Consider the following 7,500-nt stretch of genomic DNA (forward strand, 5'->3'; position numbering starts at 1 on the left):
GGGTTAGGACATCATTTAACTGGTAACGGTCGCCAGTTTGAATTCAACCGTTACCATTTGTAGATTTTGGCGGGCTCATCGCTCGTGACGTCAAGGCCCTAAAACGGAGGAAGTTGCCCTTGACGATATGGTAACTTTAACGCTGAAACTTTGTCACCAAACTTCCCTAGTCAAACCATTGGGAGCCTCTATGAGCAAAGCTGTTAATGTGAATATCAGAAAGTTTATTAGTGGCGTGTTTTCCATACCCTGCGAGCAGTTGGTTTCTGCTACGCTTCCCGAGAGAGAAACCACTGCGTCTTATTTCGTGGGAAATCACTACACAGCAGGCTCGCCCATCAGCTTGCCCAAACGCAGCAGTTATGTAACTGAACGCACGCGCAAGCGCCAAAACAAGTTTACTAACTTGATTTATTCGTCCTTGCCGGTGGACGGCGGCACACTCAAAGAAACTAGCGGTTGGTCGCTGTGGTTTCTCTCACAGGAAGCGTAGGAGACACCAACTGCTTGCAGGGTATATTTTCCTAGAAACAGACGTTGTAATTCCGGCTGAGCTGTTCGAACTCGGCTGTTTTCACTCCTCCCCATGTTCACAGTTTGCCAGTGTATTCCCTTTGGCAACTGGATAGTGATGAGATGAATGTGGATCATTTCAGGCTGTTGGTTGCTTTGAGAAATAACTACAAATATCACAAAGCATTGGCAATCTACCTACTGGATACCCGTCCACCTAGAAGCGTTACTATTTAACCTTGTCACCGCAGTCCCGTAGTTGATGAATAGGGAGCTTAAATTAAGCACACATGTTTTTGAGACGCGGACGGCGACCGAAAGTGAGCTGTTTTTCCTTTTAACTTGTCTTTTCACGACCACATTTACATTGCTGAGTATCTTTTCTCCATTAGAGATGATTAGTATAAAAATCTGGGAAACAACACTCTCCTGGCACGCGAAATGTCTTCCGGTTGCCGTTCGCATCTCAAAAACGCACGTACTGCCACCATGATCCGCATTGTGGATTAAATAACGAGTTTTATTGACTGTTGGACTGCGGTGGCAGCCTTTTTAGGTTAAATTTAAGTGGACGGGTATTCTGTAATCTAGCCATTAGCCTCAATTCATCCTCATTGGCAGGGTGGGATAGGGACATATACAAAATATGGATCCCGGGTCCACCCCTGTAGACCACCCCTCATTTTGTAAATTCAATTCCTTTTACAAGGAGAAAAAACTTTGGACAAAAGAGAAAAGTGAACCTCACACTTAACTGGATAATTTAAGCAGGTGGCCATGACTATGAGTGAACAACTCCTATGTCACAGCATTTTTATAGACCGATCTATTTTTAGACTACCGTTTACGCAAAAAACAAGACGGGTTTGGTCAGGTGATGCTATGACATCAAGTTACTTTCTTGTGATTGGTCATTGGGCTCCTGTGGGAACCTCATTCACAGGAAATTCAATCCAGAAATTGAACATGTCTTCACAGGAATATAGGGCAGTTGTTTGCTCTTACTTATGGGCTACTGATTTAAAGTAATTGTCTCTTGTAAACACCTTTACCACCTATTTGGTGGCTCCAAAAGGATTCATCTATAACCTGCACTTTAAATATTCGTTCATTTGATATATCGAGTCCTATACCAGAACAAATGAGCACAGCAACTTGACCTGCTCATTGCACCGGCATTGCAGGGGTCATGGGTTTGAATCCTGTTGAAGCGATCTGAATTTTTCAGTTGCTTAGAAAAGACAATAATTATTGCTAATATGTGACCCTCCATGGGAAAACAATAAATAAGTTGATCGCACGCACATGGCACTTGTCTAACACGCCTAGCGAGCGCATCTGCAAGAAAAAAAAGAAATGGGGTAGCTGTTTGTGCCTTTTGTTAACAGTCTCTTCACATGGTAGACCTTTGTGTGTTAACATGCAAGCTTAAAGTGCTACTGTGACGAAATTTGAATCTTCCCTATCGAAGCCATTTTGGCACATAAACACGTAGTCTGTACGAGAAGAAGAATGCTGTTTACCATTTTCAAATATCTCTTTTTGTTCTGGAGATATTCAAGTTTTTTTAATATGCAAATTAGCCAAGTGATGATGTCATAAACCCTACCAAATTTTGATCAAGTATGATGGAGAAAGATATCTCAGCCAATTTGTATCAGAAATACTTGGTTCTTTGCATCAAGATTCTAGTAAATGTGTTCCACAATATGAGCATACCATTTTTGTTACCATGGCAACATACTGGGTTCCAGACCTCCCTGATATTAAAAGCTTTGCACACCACCTTTGGCGTTCTGTTTTGATATTTGCAAATGGTGCCTCATCTGCATGATCCTGCCAGCATATAAAGATGTTAGGTCGAGTTTGTGGCCTTGGTTAATGTATTTCTAGCCTGAGATCACCAAAATATTGAAATCAGGTTGGAGGGGACTGGAAAAGAGTGAGTTGCCATGGGAACCAATTTCTTTACAGAAGTAGGTGTGTTGCCTTCAGAACTATCAGCTCACCAAGTTTCAATGGTCTCTGTTGCAAATTGACCGAGATAGCTCTATTTATATTCTACTGGGTTGGGTGAATGACGTCATTAGCCTTCTCATTTGCATATTTAACACATTTTTCAAACTTAAATATCTCTGGAACCAATGCAGATATTTCCAAACGGTAAACAGCGTTTTTAATGTTTCATGGTACTCTATGCGATAAACCAAAAAACCCAAGGGATAAAAATTTGATCACAGTAGCACTTTAACACCGTAAATTCCTTCGTTCTTGACACGGGAGCTCTGTGATTTGTCTTCAAACACAGTTTGGTCATTAACCCAAAGCAGAGTAGTTTACCATCGTTTATTACAAACATGATGTAAGCTTAAACAAAGATCATTGAAATTTGTTTTGCATGCTTACTTGCAGGGCTTGAAATTAACTTTTTTGCTCGGGTGCCAGCTGGCTACTAATGGGAAAAATTTGGTCACCAGACCATAAATTTTGGTCGCCAACTTATTTAGTATATGGCTTACGAAAGAACATGATTTAAAATATTACTTTGCATGCAAGGAAAGTCACAATTATTAAATACCAAGAAAAAAACAGCACAAGAAAGACTTTTAAAGTCACTGTTGTTTTTGGCTTTTGTCTTTAGTTTGGTGATGGTGTTCTTTACAGTTATTTAAAACGGAGCGAAGCACACAACGTTTTAAGTCCGTGTTTTCCATAGCAAGGCAAACCTTTATCATCTTGCTTTTCACCTCTTTAAAACATAGTTTCTTTATTCTCCTACCTTTATCGCGAGTAAACGCAATACTACAATTGCTCGGCCTGGGCCCCCACACAACCACAATGCTTGTTTCAGTAACCTCTAGAATCAGAGGAACTTGTTTTCTTAAAGTACCTTTCTACTGATATTTATCTCTGTTTATTAGTCACTTTGTGTAGTCAATTTTGCGGGTGTCAGCTTTCTAACAGAGGGGACGTGCTCGTTATGCGATGTCCAGGTTCATTATCAATATATTATCAATACCAAGCTAATTCCGAGGAGCTCTCTCCGTAATCTACGTTTTTAGCATTCACAACTGACGATGGATTTAAATTTTCAATTAACCTTCTGGGCCCGGTTGTTCGAAAGCCGATTAACTTAATCCAGGATTAGCGTAAACTTTTGCTTCATGTTTTCAACCTTTTGGTTAAAGTTTCTTTTGCTTATTTTTGTTTTTCAAGATTGACATCTACTAATGTAAATTTTATCCGAATATCAGCGTTGAACAGCATTTCAGAGTAGAGAAATAAATTTCTTGGTTAACTTTTAATCTGGAATTAGCGTTAATCGGCTTTTGAACAACCAGGCCCTGGCTGAATCTTCGTCTTCCGGCCGGCTATAAGCACATGGTGTTTAAGTGTGTGAAACTGATTTTCTTGTAGTATTTAGACACTATTTTAGTTGGAAAAGAAAGGTGAGTCGTGTTCTAGCTACGAGTTCCGAATGATTTCATCATATAAAGATTAAATTACAGAAGTTGTCTACTGTTTATCCTGGATTACCAGACAACACGTCATTCCTCAAAATCTAGTCGCCAGCAGACAATTTTTGGTTGCATTGGCGACCAGTGAGTCGCAATTTCAAGCCCTGACTTGATTTGTCAACAACCCAGTTTTGGATCGTCTCTGCTTGCGTTACTTCCGCAGTGGCACTGAAACGGTCATGTTGACGAGGTCGATGGTTTCCCTTGTACCAGTGGTTTTCTTTCTGGTTTTAAAATATGCCATTGTGATTTTTAAAAAAGAGCATTTCCCGCAAGCATTTATTAAAATGCCAATAACACAACCTTGTTAGAATTGTAAAGGTTCAGCATGTTAAAAGTTGACACGGTAAGCCTGTAGCCCCATACACCTTATTCCAAAATGGCCACCATTTTAGTATTCTTTTGTTTCCATGCAAAGTGGCCCTTGTGGCCTCGTTCAAGGTTAAATATTCTTTTGAATTTTACGTTTGAAAGCGAGGCCATAAGGGTCAATTTGCATGGAAACAAAAGAATACTAAAATTGCGGCCATTTTGGAGTAAAGTGTATGCAAAGCTTATCACAAGTTCTTTTGTCTTTAGTGTGTGTAAAAAACAAAGGCTTCTAGTTTAATGAGGAAGGCTGCTAACACGCAGCTAACATGTTTAGTCACGCTCCTTTTGTTTCAACGTGCTATGTGCTTGCATTCACCTTTTTCTGATCACTGTTTTCCCCAGGAGGGTCATAAATTGTCCATATAGGTGTGGGGATCATTTCTCTCTTTTGTTGACCATGGTAAAGAAATTCAAAGAGTGACATTTCGAGTGTTATAGAACTTTAATTCATTTTGCTCTGAAAAAGGGCTAACACTCGAAATGTCAGCTTTCGAATTTCTTTACGGTAGTGGAGTACCAATCATGGATTAAAATTGATCATTGATTGAAAATCTTTAAGCAACGCCACAATCGATTATGGATTATGACAATCAATTATCTCAGACAAATGTGATAATCTTACATTTCATACAGTTTTAGTGTTTTCCAAAACTCGGCGAAACATGCTCACGCCAGGCTGGGTTTTGCATTTTGTTCACATTTGATAGTGTGCATTTCATACGTAAAAAAGTTGCCTTGATGGTTCTCTTAGATATTACTCTAAATTAGTAGCTGGCTGTAAAATAGCTTCCTACTGCGATCAGAAAGGTAACAAGAGTAGATAAAAGCAAAACAGATGTAGACAGCTCGTGAAGATCAATTTGGTTCCCAAGTCCTCTCCTTGTTGTCTTGTCTTCATTTTGTTCACAACAAACATGGCGACTTGTACACAGTTGAAACAGATGTGTTTTTTTATTCGATGATTGATCGGTTGGGTCAATCCGATTATCGGTAATAAAATCTCAGCTGATTCCCATCATTACTTTACGGGTGGTCAATTTACCATGTCAATTCAGTTGATAAACACATTTGTAAAAACAATTTGTTCTCTAATATTAAAAAAAAAACCACACTTTTGAATTTTCGGAACGTTTCGAACTCCATGCCCTACGACAAGCAACAGACATATTCATGCTTGCATGCACTCTTTTTGATGAACAATGCAAAGGATTAAATCTCCTAAGTATTATCATGTGATCTGTATTGGGAAAACAAGATGTACAAGCGAAAACTGTCTATTGAAGTGTGGATTGTGATTGTTGTTTTCGTTTCCGGATTCCAGATTTCTGGTTTACTTTATGCATAATTTTTTCCAAGGTGTATTAAAATATGCAGGGGAAAATGTTATCAGCATTCACTCAGGTGGTTTCTCCACACTAAAGTCAAATTGGATCCACTTGGTTCAGTGTATCTCCAAAGTTCTATAAGAGTCTCGTGACAATCTCTGGAGCCAAAAACATGAAGGCATACTTTTCTTGAAAAGAAAAACTCCTTTGTCAGGTGTTTTACCTCATGAGGCAAGGCTGCTGCCTAAGAAAATTTTAAAGGGGCCCTCAGAGCTAAACGCTAAGAACTTAGGAGCCCAACATATGAAGTGAAAGGTGTTGCTGTCAAAAGTTAAGGCGCCCAGAGCTATTCTTTGGGAGCCCCAGGCTACTGGGCTCCTGTTAGGCAACAGCCTTGTGAGTTCTTAGCAAATTAGGGCCTATGAACCTCTAGCTTCTTTGAGAAGTGGGGGGCCTATGAACTGAGGCAGTTGTTACTTATCTTACATGGTGTTGTGTTGTTTTTCACAACTGCTATTTTTTTCCCTGAGGGCCCCAAGTACTCTCTTCCATGCAACTTTAGCCTGTGTAGCTGGCGGTATTATTGGCGCGAGAGGCACAAGCTGCGCGGAGAATGTGGAGGGTCGCCCCTCCCCATTCTTCTATGATTACAAGGATGGCACTGTCGGTTAGTGTGCGGCCTTGGTGCAAGAGGTCCTGAGTTCGATTCTTGGATCTCGCATCCTTGTTTCGACTTCTTTCCTTTCCGTGTAGCTAAGTAGCTTTAAATACCCGTAAGACGGAGCACTGATGGAGAGGGGGGAGTAAAATGAGGGCAGAGTTGACCTCAGGTTTGTCAGCTGAATTTCTGTTACGAGTTATCAACATTATGGTTACTTTACTTTACTTTACTTTCTCTGTGTGGCTTTGCAACTGGTTTATTTGCCTCTCGCCAACAACACTGCCAGCTACGCAGGCTAATGTAACTTCTGCTTTTTTTGCGTGGAGTGATTGATATGAGGCTATCCTTGACCTAATAAGGTATTTTATTTCATATTAAGCAAAAGTCACCTCTTTTGATCTATGAAATCTGTGTTTTAACCGTTTAAACGCTCAATCCCATTTATGTTTCGCTTTTCTACAGGTCAGGTCCTTTGTTTAGGCATGCATACCCTTGGGTTCTTAATATGATATTCATTTGATGAAATCGCTTGGTGAGTTTGAATAGTTAAGTGGTTAACTAAACTAACTGTAAGTGAGTGTTGTCCTCAGTAGCATGTGTACATATCTATACGCCAGAAATCAAGTGAGGCCTTATGCTACTATAAATGTGATGGATGGTCAATTATGAACCTTTGCTGATCAACAGCATCTGGAGCTTTTTTGTGCATCACCCAAGGACAGTGAATAATGTCTGACCTGAGTGGGAATTGAACCCACGACCTCTGTGTGACGCACAAAAATAAGTTCCTGATGCATTTGCTCACTGAAGGTTCTTAATCCACCATCCATCACATTTACAGTAGCGTAAGTGAGCAGTTAAGTCTCATTTTCTCCATTATGGTTTCTCAGCGTGGTCTGCGTCATTTTGAATCTGAAACGCAAAAATTACTGTCCACTGACAATGAGTGCTACAACTGACATCAAAAACCTTTTGATGTCCCAAGATTTCTGTAAATTAGCTTACAAAATATTAATTTGTGATAGAATTAGAAAGTACCTCTACCCCATTCAAGAGCCTGGAAAAATAGATTGTGGACTGCAAGACTTATGGTTTTGACATGATAGACTGG

At 39.9% G+C, this 7,500-nt stretch overlaps 1 protein-coding gene across 6 annotated transcripts in view; it reads left to right on the top strand.

Moving 5' to 3' along the window:
* Positions 1 to 7,500, top strand: part of LOC137982104 (uncharacterized) — a 29,657-nt gene that overhangs the window by 1,052 nt on the left and 21,105 nt on the right. For 4 of the 6 annotated variants that reach the window (XM_068829158.1, XM_068829157.1, XM_068829154.1 and 1 more), the window contains exon 2: positions 6,852 to 6,921. The exons of 1 other annotated variant lie outside the window; for it this stretch is intronic. The gene's annotated coding sequence lies outside the window, so the exon portion shown is untranslated. Of the gene's footprint in view, positions 1 to 158; positions 515 to 6,851; positions 6,922 to 7,500 lie in introns of those variants that run through there. One more of the 6 variants, XM_068829156.1, reaches the window with a different exon arrangement.

This window comes from Montipora foliosa, chromosome 13 (genome assembly GCF_036669935.1).
Source record: "Montipora foliosa isolate CH-2021 chromosome 13, ASM3666993v2, whole genome shotgun sequence".
NCBI lineage: Eukaryota > Metazoa > Cnidaria > Anthozoa > Scleractinia > Acroporidae > Montipora > Montipora foliosa.